Source organism: Coregonus lavaretus, assembly GCF_964263955.1.
Source record: "Coregonus lavaretus genome assembly, chromosome: 22".
In the NCBI taxonomy this organism is placed as follows: domain Eukaryota; kingdom Metazoa; phylum Chordata; class Actinopteri; order Salmoniformes; family Salmonidae; genus Coregonus; species Coregonus lavaretus.
In genome coordinates, this window is record NC_140009.1 from 28,895,022 (window position 1) to 28,916,210 (window position 21,189).

The window sequence follows — 21,189 nt, forward strand, 5'->3', positions numbered from 1 at the left end:
CCACTTTAAAATGTCAAACTTGATTTGCCCTAATGAAAAATGTATCATCCCCTACACATTGTTTACCATTAATTATAATTCACTTAATAATTTGCATTTCCTTTTGCTGCAGGATTATTTTCCTGCTGTAGCAAACTGGCTCAAATTAAGATCCTAAATCTGTACACACACGTTCCTCTTGGTAACCATCCATTCATAGACCACAGCAGTAATACATTTCCATATTTCATCGTTAATAAACTTACTCATGAGGTATTACCAAAGTAATATTCCACCCCATTGTCAATGCAATGTGACAACCATAAACTCTCTTCCTAACAATTCTGTCTGCTTTAAACCTGTCTGCTATTCTACAAGTGGAACATACATAATCAAAGGACAAAACCCTTTTGTTTTAAGTGGAGGTATAGTCTCTCTGGACAGCATATTACAGGCCACAACACCTTTATCATCTGATCATTCCTCAACAAGATGAATACGGTGGTCATTGACAGACAAATGCTGTCCTCTCAGTCGCAAAGGTTTTGGAGTGGTTTATTTATCATGGTTTGAAGAGGCGTCTGAGTCTATCCAAAGTACTGATTATACAGAGTGAAGAGGAGCCGCCGGCCCATTACCGGCCTAGAAAAAGACAATGTAAACACCCGCCTCCATCGCCTCTTCCAATGTAGTATGTCAGAGCTTGTCAGCTGCAGCGCCATTCATTCAATCTCAACAAGCCGTGTGTTTGAGTCCTCATTCGTTGTGTATCCTGTCCTCCTCTATCTCTTCTCCCCTCCCTTTCTTGGTTTCACGCTCCCTGGTACACCACCTTCCATCAGGTCGGTCCCTCTTTCTTGCAGGCTGCACCCCTACACCCCCCTGTCCCTATGAGCCATTGTGAGATCCAAGCAGATGGATGGGAACAAAGGGGGTGAGAGGGGGCCCCCCTCTGCTCTGCCTGTCCGCTCCCTCTGTATCACTGCCAGCCAGGCCCAGGGTAATCTTCTCAAGCTTTCACGGCAAGCCATGAATAACCCCAGCCTCCTCTCTGCAACCCAGGCTCCACCACCGCCCAGCCGCCCCTTCTTATCTCCCCTTGTGCAGGCTCGCTAGCCAGACTCCGTGCTCCCTGGATAGCATCTCTCACCCTCGCTTCCCACTCACCATCTCTGACTCTCTGTCCTCCTAGTCCTACGCACCCAATGATTTTTTTAGTTAGTTTCTTCTCTGGGCTTGTTACAAGGCCTGGAGATTAATTGGGGCTGTGGCTGGCTGACATCTGGTCCTGGCTTCATAAAGGCCTGGGTCCTTGAGGTCTGCTGGGTTTATAATGAAGTGTACATAAGTTAATTTTCTCATCAACGGAACATCCCAATTGGGGATGATTTTGAAAACACCATTTTGACCGATTTGATTACTCAAATTGGTGTAGCAACTCACTCTCCAGTTTTTGCTATTTTCATAAAATCTGTGATTTGTATATTCTGATGATATATTTACGAAAACAGTATTTGAGAAATTGTGTCAAGATGAAAACAATCCTAGTTTAGAAAATATATACAATTTCAGCCCAAGAACAATAAACACCAGAAAATGTAACAGTTGTGAACCAATCAATTGAATTCTTAATTCTGTATATGAAAATAGAGTTGATATAACAAAGGAAGATAAATATATTTTCCAAACCACATATCACATGGAAATTCAATAGAAATTCAAAATAGGCTTTTACAATAACACCCATGTTATTGTGGTGCAATTCCACACCTCGTTTGTTGCATCAGTAGTTATTTTGTCAGACTATCTTTAAATAACTTTACCTGCTGTGAGCATGGAATATGAACCATAGCGCCTGGACATTGATGGGTGAACTTGAGTGATAGGTTAGCCCAGAGGCTTTAAGAGCAAATGACATGGATGGGGCTATACCCTACCCATACTGTGGCTTAACAAAGACAAAATCCACCTGTACTAAAAAGGACCAGTCCCGCTATTCCATTCTCAAGCCTTCTTTCATGGCCACCCTGTTAAAATATTGAGCAGGTACTTAAGTGCTATTTGGCCAAGTGTCATTTAGGCTGAAGGACCCTCCATCCACAAAAGACGCCTTGAAGTGACTCAATCAGAACTGGTAGTGAACCACAGACGAACATAAAGGTACTGAATTATTTACCGCCCATTAAACATTAATGCTATTGTCCCATAAACTAATAACCAGAACTGAGGAAACACAGAATAACTTAAGTTCACATTAAAGATGTGAAAATAAGACCACAATTATGTACGTTATCATATTTATGTGGTTTTGGAACACTTCATGTGTGATGATATTTCACATGTGGATTTTCACGTGATCACATAATCTTTCACATGTGAAATCTTGTGAAACCATGTGGTTTTGGAACACTTCACAAGTGATTATATTTCACATGAAGTTTCTCGTGGTTTTTCACGTGATCAGATAACCTTTCACATGTGGATTCACACTTGTCCTGCAAACAAAAATCTGTTGTTAGGATGTCCCCGGAACTTACATATTTGACACACATGAATACATTGTGTATGTTTATTTATTCAGTAATTATTATTCTACATATTCTCACCTGGGATTTGAACCCACAACCTCTTCCGATCTTCCTGCTACGCCACCATGTCTGTGTCAATGACTGATTTCACCTGTATTCCAAATCCTACAATTTGGACTTCAAAATCAATCTCAGTTTTGTATAATACACTCAAGAAAAACTACTATATTTGTCATAGTGATTCAGGACTAACATTAAAACAGAATAACATGCCTCCAACAACATTAGACAACAATACAGAAAACCCTGAAATTGCTGAAATAAGTGAATGACATCAATGATTCGAGAATATTCAGATTAACTGATGACTAAAATAGCTGTGTAGATGGCACTCTTTTGCTAAGTGCAGAGCTGTATTCTACATTGAGTGTACTAAACATTAGGAACACATTCTCTTTCCATGACATAGACTGACCAGGTGAATGCAGGTGAAAACTATGATCCCTTATTGACAGTAGTGATTTTAGCATGTAAATCTTGGTGGGGCAAACTCAACATTTTATTTTAAAGACGCATGCCAGCAAAGCCACTACACAACACAACATTAAATATTTTCTGTATATGGTATACTTACTTTATTGTTCTGATTCTTATATATATATATTTTTTTTTTTCTAGTAATACATTGTTATTGATTATTGCATTGTTGGGTTTTGAGTTTGCAAGAAAGGCATTTCACTGTAATTGTGCATGTGACATTAAAACTTGAAATTTAATTGCACTATAACAGTGACAAACGGTGCCCACAAACTGTTAGGGCCTACATAAAGCTGTCCCAACAGCAGAGCTTTATTTTCAGCACCATGGAGTGAATCCTTTCCACTGCTACACCTGGCTATCAGCGGTGCCTTGTCTGGCAGCGAAACAGTTCATTCAGCCTCATTTACTGCCTTTTTAAAAAACATAGCTGATATGGCTGACTTGCTTAAACAAATGTGGTTTCTACTGACAATTGAGATGTACAAACTATGGCATAAGGGAACAATGAGCAGATAAGAGGCAATCCGTAATTTCGATTATGACATTAATGAGCGACCTAAGACAGATGTCGTCAATATAACTATTTGTTCAGCACTTTTGAAATGTACAGTGACAGAATTCAGAATATGGGCCGTTCTTACAGTATTCTCCCTGTACACCAAGTCAGAACCGTAGGATAAATAAAGGGGGCATATAAGCAGACAATGAAAGCTCTTACATTATTCAATGGTGGCATTTCTCTAAAACAGGCTATAGGCTACATGTGCACCACCAAGTCAGAATTGTTTTCACATGTTGAGCTGAAATGTTCATGTGAAAACAAAAGAGACACCTGAGGTCAGTTGTTCACATGTGAAACCATATGTTCACATGTATTCAACAAGAGTTCATATGTTAACACCACCTTTTCACATGTGAGGATAATAACATGTTTTCACCTCACGTTATTCTCCTCACGTGAAAAGTGAAAATCGAATTTGCACTTTCACATGTGAAAAACTTTCAAATGTTGTCACATGGTAGTTTCATGGTATGACAAATTTTGCATCCCCATGTTATCACATTTATTTCACATGAGATCATGTTTTCACATGTGCTCAAATGTTTTCACATGTGTAGTTTCATGTTATCACATGTTGATTTTACATGTTGTCATGTTATCACATTAACTTCACATGAAACGTGAAATTCATGTGGTTTTTCCGTAAGGGACGATCTGATGAGGATAAAATGTAATCTGTTTCTGCAATGCTTTGTTGTTGTGTGGGAGTATACTTACGTAGGCTATAATGTAATACATACAGTATATCCTTTATTTTCTATTTTTGTTCGAACCTTGACCTACTGTAGTGGGATGTGCATATTTCTATTCATAGGTTACTAACAACATAGAACAACAAAACACAGCCGTGGTGAACTGTGGCTATTGGACCTATGACTTCAGTGGGGAAGAAAATCTTCCAACACGTTGTACCAAACTCAAAAATCAAGAAAAAGAACAGAAAAACAGCATCACTTAATGCGCCCAAGTGAATCAAACATGCCTGAGCCATGCTTCGGGCTGCCACTCACACAGAGACAGCACCTGCGCTGATAATGCTACCAGCAACAACAACCACACTGCTTAAATCAAATCAAATCAAATTAAATCAAATTGTATTGGTCACATACACGTGTTTAGCATATGTTATTGTGGGTGTAGCGAAATGCTTGTGTTTCTAGCTCCGACAGTGCAGTAATATCTAACAAGTAATATCTAACAATTTCACAACATATACCCAATACACACAAATCTAAGTAAAGCAATGGAATTAAGAATATATAAATAATTATATGGATGAGCAATGTCAGAGCGACATAGACTAAGATACAGTAGAATAGTATAGAATACAGTATATACATATGAAATGAGTAATGCAAGATATGTAAACATTATTAAAGTGACTAGTGTTCCATTTATTAAAGTGGCCAGTGATTTCTAATCTATGTATATAGGCAGCAGCCTCTAATGTGCTAGTGAAGGCTATTTAACAGTCTGATGGCCTTGAGATAGAAGCTGTTTTTCAGTCTCTCGGTCCCAGCTTTGATGCACCTGTACTGACCTCGCCTTCTGGATGATAGCGGGGTGAACAGGCAGTGGCTCGGGTGGTTGTTGTCCTTGATTATCTTTTTGGCCTTCCTGTGACATTGGGTGCTGTAGGTGTCCTGGAGGGCTAGTAGTTTGCCCCCGGTAATGCGTTGGGCAGACCGCACCACCCTCTGGAGAGCCCTGCGGTTGCGGGCGGTGCAGTTGCCGTACCAGGCGGCGATACAGCCCGACAGGATGCTCTCAATTGTGCATCTGTAAAAGTTTGTGAGGGTTTTAGGTGCCAAGCCAAATTTCTTCAGACTCCTGAGGCTGTTGCGTCTTCTTCACCACACTGTCTGTGTGGGTGGACCATTTCAGTTTGTCAGTGATGTGTACACCGAGGAACTTGCAGCTTTCCACCTTCTTGGTTCTTGGTTTCAGTCCAAATGACCTAGTGTTCGGACATAGTGTTCGTGGACTTCTAGCGGTGCTCCAGGATGACTGGAAGTCTCCTGAGCCACCTCAGTCTCTGTTATCTTATGTATGTGATTTCCGGCGACACCTGTACGCTGCTGGTGAGATGGCTAAAGAGAAGCTATCATCTTCACAAGGGAGGATGAAAGGCATATTTGATCGGCGAGCTGAGCCTCATCACGTTAGTCCAGGTGACCAGGTTCTTGCTCTGCTGCCAATTGTTGGTTCTCCTTTTCACGGCAAGTTTCAAGGTCCCTATATGGTTGTGCGCCCGTGCACTGAGCAAAACTATCTAGTTGCCACTCCGGAACGAAGGAAAGCGCACCAACTACTGTGCCATGTAAATCTGCTAAAACCCTATTACGCACGTTCCTCTGGGGCCGAAGAGCGTGAGTCCGCAGAGGATGGTAAACCTGTTCTTTTGGCCGGTACTGTTACATTGCTAGGTTCTTCTTTTTGTCATGCTAGGTCCGTGCATGGTGAGGAGGATGTCCCTGGTCCCGACGATTGCGTACTGCAGGGTAGATTGAAAAATTCTGAGACACTGGATGTTTTGGATAGCCTTCTCACTCATCTACCAACTGATAGGCGAGACGAGTTGGTTGGTCTGATTCTGAGTTTTCCAGTTTTGTTTTTTGATACACCTACTCGTACAAACTTAATAGAACACGATATTGACGTTGGGGATGCTGACCCCATCCATCAGCGGTTCTATAGAGTTTCTTCAGAGAAATGGCGTTGTCTGGATGCTGAGATAAGGTACATGCTGGAGAGTGATATTGCAGAACCTTCTTTCTCTATCTGGGCTTCTCCCTGTATCTTGGTCAGTAAACCAGATGGGACAAACAGATTTTGTACGGAATACCGTAAAGTAAACAGTGTCACTAAGCCAGATTAATTTCCTCTTCCTCGGATGGAGGACTGCATTGATCAGGTGGGAGCAGCTAAGCTTGTGAGCAAGTTTGACCTGTTAAAGGGCTATTGGCAGGTGCCACTGATGAGTAGGGCATGTGACATCTCTGCCTTTATTACACCCTCTGGTCTGTACTCGTATTCGGTTATGAGTTTCGGCTTGCGTAATGCACCTGCCACTTTTCAGCGCCTTATGAATAGGGTTGTTTCCGGTCTGGTCGGGTGCGCTGTTTATCTGGACGATGTAGTGGTTTATGCAGATACTTGGGAGGAGCATCTGTCCCGTATTCAATCCTTGTTCGACAGCCTGGCGGAGGGTCGCCTCACTATCAATCTGGCTAAGTGTGAGTTTGATCAGGCGACCATTACGTACCTTGGTAAGGTGGTTGGGCAGGGTGAAGTGCGTCCTATTCGGGCTAAAGTGGTAGCTATGGTTGCTTTTCCAACATCAACTACTAAAAAGCAGGACACGACCCTCCCCTCCCACTCTGTCTGTGTCCCAGGGATAAATACACCTTTCCCCCATTCATTGTGGAAACTCTCCATGCAGACACAGTGTTGGATTTTGGTTGTGGTATTTTTGTGGCTGTATTGTTTGTTTGTTTGTTTGTTTGCTTTGGCACCTTTCAACACTCCTCATTATCACATCTATGCGCGCATCCACTCACTTACACTACTGATTACTAACTACACACACCATTGTTAATTGTATATAGTTTGCTCTAGTTAATAAATATATTTTGTTATTCCTTATCTCCACGTTGTCTCCCTATTTGTTACGAGCCGGTTTGTGACCTTACTATGGTGTTGAATGCTGAGCTATAGTCAATGAACAGCATTCTTACATAGGTATTCCTCTTGTCCAGATGGGATAGGGCTGTGTGCAGTGTGATGGCGATTGCATCGTCTGTGGATCTATTGGGGCGGTAAGCAAATTGAAGTGGGTCTAAGGTGGCAGGTAAGGTAGATTCATGCTCTACAACATTCAGAGAGTACGACCCTGCCTTACACAGGAAGCGGCACAGGTCCTAATCCAGGCACTTGTCATCTCCCGTCTGGACTACTGCAACTCGCTGTTGGCTGGCCTCCCTGCCTGTGCCATTAAACCCCTACAACTCATCCAGAATGCCGCAGCCCGTCTGGTGTTCAACCTTCCCAAGTTCTCTCACGTCACCCCCCTCCTCCGCACACTCCACTGGCTTCCAGTTGAAGCTCGCATCCGCTACAAGACCATGGTGCTTGCCTATGGAGCAGTGAGGGGAACGGCACCTCTGTACCTTCGGGCTCTGATCAGTCCCTACACCCAAACGAGGGCATTGCGTTCATCCACCTCTGGCCTGCTGGCTCCCCTTCCTCTGCGGAAGCATAGTTCCCGCTCAGCCCAGTCAAAACTGTTCGCTGCTCTGGCACCCCAATGGTGGAACAAGCTCCCTCACGACGCCAGGACAGCGGAGTCACTCACCACCTTCCGGAGGCATTTGAAACCCCACCTCTTTAAGGAATACCTGGGATAGGATAAAGTAATCCTTCTACCCCCCCCCCCCCCCCCCCCCCCAAAATTGTAAAGTGGTTATCCCACTGGCTATAGGGTGAACGCACCAATTGGTGAGTCGCTCTGGATAAGAGCGTCTGCTAAATGACGTAAATGTGCCCTTGAGCAAGGCACTTAACCCTAATTGCTCCTGTAAGTCGCCCTGGATAAGAGCGTCTGCTAAATGACTAAAATGTAAATGTAAATGTAGAGGTGATATGATCCTTGACTAGTCTCTCAAAGCACTTCATGATGACAGAAGTGAGTGCTACGGGGCAATAGTCATTTAGTTCAGTTACCTTTGCTTTCTTAGGTACAGGGACAATGGTGGCCATCTTGAAGCATGTGGGGACAGCAGACTAGGAGAGGGAGAGATTGTCCGTAAACACACGAGCCAGCTGGTCTGCACATGCTCTGAGGACGCGGCTAGGGATGCCATCTGGGCTGGCAGCCTTGCAAGGGTTAACACGCTTAAATGTCTTACTCACGTCGGCCACGCAGAAGGAGAGTCCACAGTAATTGGGTAGCAGGCCGTGTCAGTGGCACTGTATTATCCTCAAAGCGAGCGAAGAAAGTGTTTAGCTTGTCCAGAAGCAAGACGTAGGTCTCCACGACGTGGCTGGTTTTCCTTTTGTAGTCCCTGCCACATACGTCGAGTCTGAGCCGTTGAATTGCGACTCCACTTTGTCCCTATACTGACGTTTTGCCTGTTTGATTGCCTTGTGGAAGGAATAACTACACTGTTTGTATTCTGCCATATTCCCAGTCACATTGCCATGGTTAAATGCGGTGGTTCGCGCTTTCAGTTTTGTGCGAATGCTGCCATCTATCCAGGGTTTCTGGTTAGGGTAGGTTTTAATAGTCACAGTGGGTACAACATCTCCTATAAACTTCCTGATAAACTCAGTCACTGTATCAGTATATACGTTGATATTATTCTCTGAAGCTACCCAGAACATATCCCAGTCCGCGTGATCAAAACAATCTTGAAGTGTGGATTCCGATTGGTCAGACCAGCGTTGAATAGTCCTTAGCACGGGTACTTCCTGTTTGAGTTTCTGCCTATAGGAAGGGAGGAGCAAAATGGAGTCGTGGTCAGATTTGCCGAAAGGAGGGCGGGGGAGGGCCTTATATACGCTTAACAGTGGTTAAGTGTTTTAGCAGCACGTGTACTACAGTCGATGTATTGATAGAACTTCGCCAAACTTTTCCTCAAATCTGCTTTGTTAAAATCCCCAGCTACAATAAATGCAGCCTCAGGATATGTGGTTTCCAGTTTGCATAAAGTCCAGTGAAGTTCTTTGAGGGCCGTCATGGTATCGGCTTGAGGGGGGATATACACGGCCGTGACTATAAATGAAGAAAATTCTCTAGGGAGATAAAACGGTCAGCATTTGATTGTGAGGTATTCTAGGTCAGGTGAACAAAAGGACTTGAGTTCCTGTATGTTATCACAATTACACCAGGAGTCATTAATCATAAAACATACACCTCTGCCCTTCTGCTTCCCGGAGAGATATTTATTCCTGTCTGCGCGATGAACTGAGAACCCAACTGGCTGGACCGACTCAGACAGTATATCCCGAGAGAGCCATGTTTCCGTGAAACAGAGTATGTTTCAATCCCTGATGTCTCTCTGGAAAGAAACCCTCGCCCTGAGCTCGTCAACTTTATTATCCAGAGACTGAACATTAGCGAGTAATATACTTGGAAGCGGTATATTACACAACCTATGGAAGCCTAACGCCATCACTATCACACTATCACCAATTCGACAACAGTGACACGTCATATGATGTGAATGTGACAGGCTGGTGATGCTGAAAGGACAGCTACCGTCATATGCAGCGCATGTAGGAGAGTGCACTTTTTGTGAAACATATAGGGCTCATAGAAAGACAGCAGTCACACACAGCATTATGTGAAAGAATAAGCAGCCCATTCACGCCAGTAGGTCCCAATCATAAGAATACAAATACACAACCATTAGGCTAAGCATTTCCCAATCGAAATGTACAACTATTACTTCCCACTGCAAATATATCAAATCATCACATGCGCTGAATACAACAGGTGTAGTAGACCTTACCTTGAAATGCTTACTTACAAGCCCTTAACCAACAATGCAGTTTTAAGAAAAATTTGAGTTCAGAAAAAAAACATTTACTAAATAAACAAAAGTAAAAAGTAAAAGAGCAACAATAAAATAACAATAACGAGGCTATATACAGGGGGTACCGAGTCAATGTGCGGGGGTACAGGTTAGTCGAGGTAATTGAGGTAATATGTACATGTAGGTAGGGGTAAAGTGACTATGCATAGATAATAGATAATAAACAGCAAGTAGCAGCAGTGTAAAAAAAAGGGGGGGGGGGGGTCAATGCAACTAGTCCGGGTAGCCATTTGATCAGCTGTTCAGCAGTCTTATGGCTTGGGGGTAGAAGCTGTTCAGAAGCCTTTTGGACCTAGACTTGGCGCTCTGGTACCGCTTGCCGTGCGGTAGCAGAGAGAACAGTCTATGACTAGGGTGGCTGGACCCATGCCAAATCTTTTCAGTCTCCTGAGGAGGAATAGGCGTTGTCATACCCGCTTCACGACTGTCTTGGTGTGTTTCGACCATGATAGTTTGTTGGTGATGTGGAGACCAAGGAACTTGAAGCTCTCAACCTGCTCCACTACAGCCCCGTCGATGAGAATGGGGGAGTGCTCGGCCCTCCTTTTCCTGTAGTCCACGATCATCTCCTTTGTCTTGATCACGTTAAGGGAGAGGTTGTTGTTCTGGCACCACACTTCCAGGTCTCTGAACTCCTCCCTATAGGCTGTCTCATCGTTGTCGGTGATCAGGCCTACCACCGTTGTGTCGTCGGCAAACTTAATGATGGGGTTGGAGTCGTGCTTGGCCACGCAGTCATGGGTGAACAGGGAGTACAGGAGGGGACTAAGCACGCACCCCTGAGGGTCCCCCGTGTTGAGGATCAGCGTGGCAGATGTGTTATTGCCTACCCTTACCACCTGGGGGCGGCCCATCAGGAAGTCCAGGAGGGAGGTGTTTAGTCCCAGGGTCCTTAGCTTAGTGATGAGCTTTGAGGGCACTTTGGTGTTGAACGCTGAGCTGTAGTCAATTAACAGCATTCTCACGTAGGTGTTCCTTTTGTCCAGGTGGGCAAGGGCAGTGTTGTTGCACATGTAACATGCTGGTAGAAATTAGGTAAAACAGATTTAAGTTTCCCATTAAAGTCCCCGGCCACTAGGAGCACCGCCTCTGGATGAGCATTTTCTTGTTTGCTTGTGGCTTTATACAGCTCGTTGAGTGCGGTCTCAGTGCCAGCATCGGTTAGTGGTGGTAAATAGACAGCTACGAAAAATAGAGATGAAAACCCTCTTGGTAAATAGTGTGGTCTACAGCTTATCATGAGATACTCTACCTCTAGCTAGCTAAACCCTGGGGAAACTACTGCTCGCTATTGCGCAGTGACCTGTTGGCCTTCGAGAAGGCAGAAGTTTCCATATGTTTTTGGGTGGTCACTAGTTAACACATCCACAAAGTCATAATTATGGCTAAACCCCGCCCATTTCTAAAACTGTTCTTCTTAAAATCTGCATTTAATCCTTACCCTAACCTTAACCACACTGCTAACCTTATGCCTAACCCTAACCTTCAATTAATACAAAAAAGCTCATTTTTGTAGCCAATTTGGACTTTTTGACTGTGGAATCTGACTTTGTGGTCAAGTTTATGTAAAACGGTCCCAACCATTACAAGTCAAAATGTGATTTGTTGATTCCACTGTCACTCCAAAATTCTTCCCTGAGACAGTTCAATGGCAGATGCCTTCGAACTAGCTTTTGAGTGCCTAGCCAATGGCTGACTTAGCTAGCTAGATTTTTATTACCCAGAGACCACCAAAGAAAAATCCTGATTGGATCTTTTTTCTCATCAGCGTTAACCCTTTCCTTTCCAACACAAATTGAAGAGATTAAATCAGAATATCATTGAAAATAATCATAAAATTAGAATATCATTGCAATATTATTGAAAAGATGAAATAGAAATTAAAAGGACATTTACATTTTAAAACTACAACAATTATTTAATAAATCCTTAGGCCTTCTCTGAAGGCGTAGAAGGCCCTCACGGTTCCCCACTGCAACACAGCATTATGCTACAGGCACTCATTCATTACCCAGGCAGCCTGTGGCTGCTGCTGTCCGTACGTGTTCCTGACAATGGCAAGAAACAAACCCCTTATATTTTATATACAGGGAATGTTACACACTTGTAGCCAAGCTCACATCAAAACATTTGGTTTATTCCTGTATTGGGCGATTCACATTTAATAAATCTACTAATTCCTAAAATCATAGTTGTTTGAGAGATTTCCTACAAACAAAGCTTCCTGAATGCCTTAAGTTTTGCTTGTTGTAAACCAGCTTGTCTGAGAAACTGAGCACCTTGCAGATGTATACAGACTTTTGCATTTTCATTTCCGTAGCATCTGTAACCAGTCTGTCATGTCCCAGTCCCTAACACCCTCAGGGGACCCCCAGCCTATCAGCAGGCCCTCAAACCTAGGGGGGAAGGAGGAGGGATATTTGATTTATGATGGTGTGAATTCAACGGAAAGAGATGGAGGGAATCCTTTTATCAGGCCTGAAACACAAGTGGATTAAAATGTAGTTGTACAACCCCTCTGTAAAATTCAGCAGCCCCACGGTATCACTGTGCGCCAGAAGTCCTGATGAGAACCGCCTTCCTCCATCACTGACCCCACCTCTATGTCGGTGAACCAAGAAGACACAAACAGAAACCTGTGAGAAAGGTTTTCAACAGATCCACATCATGAACACATTATTTTCCAAGATGTACCATATAACATGTTCCATAATCTAACCTTTGGTGCTCAAATTCCTACTCTCAGTGCACTTTCTGTATCCTAATTTACATTTAACTAGAAAGACATATTTTGGTTGGTCACAGTATAAAGGTGCCAGTATACTGGGTTAAGGGTTTTTGGTTTTAGAATTTCTGAAAGAAGGGAGTGTAAAGTGTAGGAACTAGTCCCTACGCCGCCCACAGATCTCAGGTGAGGGACCATATAGATCCTATAATTCTATTTAATTCTGTGTGCGAAACCTTGAAACTGAATTTGCCACAATATATCACCTGGTTACATCTGTACTCTAGAGCTCAGTATACAGTACATTCAATAATGGAAGAGGGGACATGCAGTAGCTTCTGGCTGTCTTAAACAGTGTCACCAAGGCATTCTCTCCATGCCCATTCCAGAGGCCTTAATGGGTCTGCTACATGTCTCTGTCTGTCTGGCAGGATACACTGGGAACTCCGTACCTCTGACTCTATGGCTGCCCCGCTGATGTTTGTGCCACTGTATAATTTATTAGCCTCTTCTCCTACAGGCCTCTCTCTGCACATCCTCCACTACCTACTCAGGGGGCAGGTGAGAGTTCAGCTGTTTAGTTTAACACATCACTGACAACCAAGGCCCAGAGACCAGGCTGGCTCACTGTAGAGACCGCACATGTGACAACTGCAATTAGTGGGAATTCTGAGGAATATGCAAATTACTGAGAATTCCTGTTTTCTCATGCAGGCGGATGAGAGTAATTTATCAACGGGCCCCCAATGGCATCTCCTCAGTCCTATAGTCCTGTGGGGAATGGAGTTGCACAAGTGTTGTTGTCTTTGTCTTGAGCTCTTCCACTCCAGGCCTGGTCTGGTCTGTGAACTCAAGGATCCCTGGCAGGGCAGGATGTATTGACGAAGAGGAATGCAGCCAGGGTTCACTGATCAAACACAATCCCTTTACTTACTCCCTGTAGCCTATCTGTTTCATGGTCTGTTGTTTCTGCTGTAAACTGGAGAAGAGTATGATTGTTGCTTAAAGATGGAATCTGCATTAGGGGAAACAGCGCCACTGGTCGTCCCACCGCCTTTGTTATTGTTTTTGTTTTGTTGACAAACGGAGAGGAGCATGGTAAAAAATAATTATGTTCTGCTGTTCAATCGCGCGTGCAATGATGTCCGAGGGAAGAAAACCGTGTTTGTTGTTTGCAGTGGCTTTTTTGTTGTAATATCCCAAACAGATTTTGCTGATTCACCATTAAGGATTCCAGCTTTAACAGAGTGTAGTAGGACAATAGGGGAAAAAATTTCCCTTCCACCCCTATACAGTGAAAGTATGGGTTAGCATTGCAAGACATTCTTGTCTACTGTATATGATACTGTAATAATCTTCTTTCCAGTGTTGAACACTGTCCAAGATGTGACTGACTAAGGTACCCCAGCTAGCACATAACGTTCTGAGAACCATGTGTTTCTTAGAGCTTGGTGAGAGCGTGGTTGTGCTATGGTTATTTTGCATACAATCTTCCCACAGCATTCTGGGAATTGTGTACGATACCCAGCTAGCACATAACGTTCTGAGAACCATATGCTTTTTAGGTGGGAATTTCAGTACTTCAGCATAACGTTTTCTGCATGGTTCTATTTAAAGTCATGTTCTCAGAACGTTCAGAGAATGTTAAGAAACAACAGTGGTGTAAAGTACTTAAGTAAAAATACTTAAAAGTACTACTTATGTAGTTTTTTTGGGTATCTGTACTTTACTATTTATATTTTTGACAACTTTTACTTTTACTTCACTACATACCTAATGAAAAACATCCCCACAGCATGATGCTGCCACCACCATGCTTCACTGTGGGGATGGTGCTCTCGGGGTGATGAGAGGTTTTGGGTTTGCGCCAGACATAGCGTTTTCCTTGATGGCCAAAAGGCTCAATTTTAGTCTCATCTGACCAGAGTACCTTCTTCCATATGCTTGGGGAGTCTCCCACATGGCTTTTGGCGAACACCAAACGTGTTTAGTTCTTTTTTTCTTTAAGCAATGGCTTTTTTTCTGGCCACTCTTCCGTAAAACCCAGCTCTGTGGAGTGTACGGCTTAAAGTGGTCCTATGGACAGATACTCCAATCTCCACTGTGGAGCTTTGCAGCTCCTTCAGGGTTATCTTTGGTCTCTTTGTTGCCTCTCTGATTAATGCCTTCCTTGCCTGGTCCGTGAGTTTTGGTGGGCAGCCCTCTCTTGGCAGGTTTGCTGTAGTGCCATATTCTTTCCATTTTTTAATAATGGATTTAATGGTGCTCCATGGGATGTTCAAAGTTTCTGATATTTTTTTATAACCCAACCCTGATCTGTACTTCTCCACAACTTTGTCCCTGACCTGTTTGGAGAGCTCCTTGGTCTTCATGGTGCCGCTTGCTTGGTAGTGCCCCTTGCTTAGTGGTGTTGCAGACTCTGGGGCCTTTCAGAACAGGTGTACATATACTGAGATCATGTGACAGATCATGTGACACTTAGATTGCACACAGATGGACTTTATTTAACTAATTATGTGACTTTTGAAGGTAATTGGTTGCAACAGATCTTATTTAGGGGCTTCATAGCAAAGGGGATGAATACATATGCACGCACCACTTTTCCGTTATTTATTTTGTAGAATTTTTTGAAACAAGTTATTTTTTTCATTTCACTTCACCAATTTGGACTATTTTGTGTATGTCCATTACATGAAATCCAAATAAAAATCAATTTAAATTACAGGTTGTAATGCAACAAAATAGAAAAATGCCAAGGGGGATCAATACTTTTGCAAGGCATTGTAAGTATATTTTAGCAATTACATGTACTTTTGATACTTAAGTATATTTAAAACCACATATTTTTAGACTTTTACTCAAGTAGTATTTTACTGGGTGACTTTCACTTTTACTTTAGTAATTTCTATTAAGGTATCTTTACTTTTACTCAAGTATGACAATTGGGTACTTTTTCCACCACTGAGAAACAATCTGATCTTCTTTGGGAATTTCAGTGCTTCAGCCTAATGTTTTCTACAGTTTTCCTCATGGTTCTATGTAAAGTAATGTTCTCAGAACATTAAGAAAACTTTTCATAAAAAACACAAGACAAAATTAGGAACGTTCTAAAAATGTTATTTAATTAAAAACATATACATTCTGTTCTCAGCATTAACAAAACTCTCTCTATCCTCTATATTGTTAAGTGAGTTCAGGTGTGTTGGCTGCACCCACTAATTTATCTTAATGAGTGCTGGTTTCCTTTGAAATGGGGTCTGTTTGAATATACTAAAATTAACAGCTTTGTATGTGTAAAATAAAATATGGAATGCTTGCTCCATTTTGGGAAATGTTCACTTCCGTTCTTAGAGCGTAAAAAAAAAAGTTCAGTTTTACCAGTCAGGAAAATTATGGCTTCGTTCCCAGAACCAAAAACGTACATTCCCAAAACTTCCAATGAACCTTATGTGCTAGCTGGGAACAACCTGCTGCAGGCCTTTGTCCCCATGCAATCTGAATGGAGCTGATAGATAGGATCGGAGTGACGAGGGCAAAGAGCATGACGATTTGAGCACTGACCTGGTTTCCACTGTAGTCTTCATAAAGCACACAGTGCCAAGCTCTTGGGCCTTCAGGGGACGTGTAATAACATCAGGCCTTTGGTGTAATTCAGAACCTCAGTGTGCAGTCAGTTAATATAGTAAAAACCATTACCATTTGCTTTTACAATTCGCTCGTCTGTCCCTGGTCCCAGGCAGCCTGGATTCAGGTGACTGTAGTCCCCTCTAATGGAGTTCCATTGATAAGGACGGGTCTGTTTATTACGTATGTGCGGTCGACCATAGCAGTAGCAGCTGAGCACGGGCAGGTGTTGAGCCCAGCAAGTGCTAAGGCACCACTGGCAGGCCACGGCATTCATTTCACGCACGTTAACATCACACAAGCTGTGTTGGTAACAGAGGTCGCCGAGTGCACCATAGTCTATAACTGCTGAGTGATGAGGTCTCTTTATAGTCAGGGAGGGAGTTTCCATTATTCTAGAAAATGGGTTTGTTTGGGAAAAATCAATAAATCATCATTATTGTTTTTTTGGGGGGGGGAAATATCTGGTTTAACTAGACGTATGGCCACTTCTGTGCAATCATACATGAGATAGAAATCCTGAAACAACTTGGCTATAGCCTCACAGAAAGTCTTATGTCCAAAGAGATTGTGATCTAGTGGTTTGCTACATGTTCTAATTCATGATGAGGTTACCATTGGACAATATATTGCTGTGGTTCACCAATGAGTCCAAAATGAGAGAACAGTTATTGGCTGCAGTATTTAAATGTGGTTAAAAAGTGTCTATCGAAAAAGGCTTAAACAACATCTGAGTGAAATCATGTACATCAGAATGAACAAATACGGAAAAAATAATACCAATGGCCAGTCAATGTTGCAAATTAAAGGTTAGCTGTTTCAGCTCTCACAGACATTTACAAACCCTTGAGGAGAAATTACAATGTCTATTTGATGCAATATCTTAATAGGGATGGATTGGAGGAGAGGACTGGATGTGTGGTGCTCTCTTTCCTCCCTCACCCTGAGGGGACAGATTGTCATTACCAACTCAGTCCTTCAGAACAGGCCCATTGGGAGAGAGGTGGTTCCACAGAGAATGTTGCCTGTTTTGACAGGTGTCTCTTTTGGTTAATGTATCAGGCAATTATACAGAACTACTGTACAGTCTTCCTCATTTGGGCAACCATTGGTGTTGATTTGTCATGTGAAGATTCTAGTGTGGAGTGGAGTGTGTTGAGGGAATATGAAAATGCATCCTGAATATCTTTATTGCTCATCTGTAAAAAAATAAAAAATAATAATAGAGTCAATGTCCGCACCCCCACGGAAATCTAATTAGCATAGTACAACAATCCCCATCAAAATCTGTCTGTTTAAGCTAGAGATATCTATTGGCAGCCTTCCGCATCTGTGGTGGAAGGTGGCTGAGCTACAGCAGTGTTTGTCAGACCATGAGACATCCCGAAAATCGGTCTTCTCAAGAAAACGTCTGTAGCGTCCGAACGGTTTGTCAAACTATTATGACCACTCTATGGAAAGACAAGACTCTCATGAACACGTACATGTTGGTTTTGCTCTACGACCCCCACAAGCATCACGGGACTCGTCTGAAGGCAGCCCGGTCCCAGTTTAAAAAATGAATGGAAGTATACACTCTACAGTGCATTCGGAAAGTATTTAGACCCCTTCCCTTTTTCCACATTTTGTTACGCATGTTGTGTTTGCTAATCCAAGTTTATCCTTTTAAAAGGCTAATTGATCATTAGAAAACCCTTTTGCAATTATGTGAGCACAGCTGAAAACTGTTGTGCTGATTAAATAAGCAATAAAACTGGCCTTCTTGAGACTAGTTGAGTATCTGGAGCATCAGCAATTGTGGGTTCGATTACAAGCTCAAAATGGCCAGAAACAAATAACTTTCTTCTGAAACTCGTCAGTCTATTCTTGTTCTGAGAAATGAAGGATATTCCATGCGAGAAATTGCCAAGAAACTGAAGATCTCGTACAACGCTGTGTACTACTCCCTCCACAGAACAGTACACACTGGCTCTAACCAGATTAGAAAGAGGAGTGGGAGGCCCCGGTGCACATCTGAGCAAGAGGACAAATACATTACAGTGTCTAGTTTGAGAAACAGACGCCTCACAGGTCCTCAACTGGCAGCTTCATTAAATAGTACCCGCAAAACACCAGTCTCAACGTCAACAGTGAAGAGGCAACTCCGGGATGCTGACCTTCTAGACAAAGTTGCAAATAAAAAGCCATATCTCAGACTGGCCAATAAAAATTAAAGATTAAGATGGGTAAAAGAACACAGACACTGGACATAGAAAGATTGGATAAAGTGTTATGGACAGACCAATCAAAGTTTGAGGTGTTCGGATCACAAAGAAGAGCATTTGTGAGACGCAGACCAAATGAAAAGATGCTGGAGGAGTGCTTGATGCCATCTGTCAAGCATGGTGGAGGCAATGTGATGGTCTGGGGGTGCTTTGGTGGTGGTAAAGTGGGGAGATTTGTACAGGGTAAAAGGGATCTTGAAGAAGGAAGGCTATCACTCCATTTTGCAACGCCATGCCATACCCTGTGGACGGCGCTTGATTGGAGCCAATTTCCTCCTACAACAGGACAATGACCCAAAGCACAGCTCCAAACTATGCAAGAACTACTGTATTTAGGGAAGAAGCAGTCAGCTGGTATTCTGCATATAATGGAGTGGCCAGCACAGTCACCGGATCTCAACCCTATTGAGCTGTTGTGGGAGCAGCTTGACCGTATGGTACATAAGAAGTGCCCATCAAGCCAATCCAACTTGTGGGAGGTGCTTCAGGAAGCATGGGGTGAAATCTCTTCAGATTACCTCAACAAATTGACAACTAGAATACCAAAGGTCTGCAAGGCTGTAATTGCTGCAAATGGAGGATTCTTTGACGAAAGCAAAGTTTGAAGGACACAATTATTATTTCAATTAAAAATCATTATTTCTAACCTTGTCAATGACTATATGTCCTATTCATTTTGCTATATTTCCTATTCAAACTAATTTCATGTATGTTTTCATGGAAAACAAGGACATTTCTAAGTGACCCCAAATTTTTGAACGGTAGTGTATATCTACTCACAATACCCTACAATGACAAAGGAAAAACCGTTTTTTTTAGCAAATTTGTTACAAATAAAAAAACAGAAATACCTTATTTACATAAATATTCAGACCCTTTGATATGAGACTCAAAATTGAGCGCAGGTGCATCCTGTTTCCATTGATCATCCTTGAGATGTTTCTACAACTTGATTGGAGTCCACCTGTGGTAAATTCAATTGATTGGACATGATTTAGAAAGGCACACACCTGTCTATGTAAGGTCCCACAGTTGACAGTGCATGTCAGAGCAAAAACCAAGCCATTAGGTCAAAGGAATTGTCCGTAGAGCTCCGCGATAGGATTGTGTCGAGGCACAGATCTGGGGAAGGGTACCAAAACATTTCTGCAGCATTGAAGGTCCCAAGAACACAGTGGCCTCCATCATTCTTAAATGGAAGAAGTTTGGAACCATCAAGACTCTTCCTAGAACTGGCCGCTGGCCAAACTGAGCAATCGGGGGAGAAGGTTTTTGGTCAGGGAGGTGACCAAGAACCCAATGGTCACTTTGGCAGAGTTCCAGAGTTCCTCTGTGGAGATGGGAGAACCTTCCAGAAGGACAACCATCTCTGCAGCCCTCCACCAATCAGGTCTTTATGGTAGAGTGGCCAGACGGAAGCCACTCCTCAGTAAATGCACTTGACAGCCCGCTTGGAGTTTGCCAAAAGGCACCTAAAGGACTCTCAGACCATGTGGAACAAGATTCTCTGGTCTGATGAAACCAAGATTGAACTCTTTGGCCTGAATGCCAAGCGTCACATCTGGAGGAAACCTGTCACCATCCCTACAGGGGAGCATGGTGGCAGCATCATGCTGTAGGGATGTTTTTCAGCGGCAGGGACTAGGATACAAGTCAGGATCGAGGGAAAGATGAACGGAGCAAAGTACAGAGAGATCCTTGATAAAAACCTGCTCCAGAGCGCTCAGGACCTCAGACTGGGGCGAAGGTTCACCTTCCAACAGGACAATGACCCTAAGCACACAGCCAAGACAACTCAGGAGTGGCTTCGGGACAAGTCTCTGAATGTCCTTGAGTGGCCCAGCCAGAGCCCGGATTGAGCCCGATCAAACAACTCTGGAGAGACCTGAAAATAGCTGTGCAGCAACGCTCCCCATCCAACCTTACAGAGCTTGAGAGGATCTGCAGAGAAGAATGGGAGAAACTCCCCAATACAGGTGTGCCAAGCTTGTAGCGTCATACCCAAGAAGTCTCGAGGCTGTAATCGCTGCCAAAAGTCCTTCAACAAAGTACTGAGTAAAGGGTCTGAATTTTTTTATTTATATATTTTATGTAACCTTTATTTAACCAGGTAAGCCAGTTGAGAACAAGGTCTCATTTACAACTGCAACCTGGCCAAGATAAAGCAAAATACTTATGTAAATGTTATATTTCACATTTCTAAATGCCAGTTTTTGCTTTGTCATTATGGGGTATTGTGTGTAGATTGATGAGGGGAAAAAAACAATTTAATCAATTTTAGAATAAGGCTGTAATGTAACTAAATGAGGAAAAAGTCAAGGGGTCTGAATACTTTCCGAATGCACTGTATATATGGAAGTAGTTTAGAACC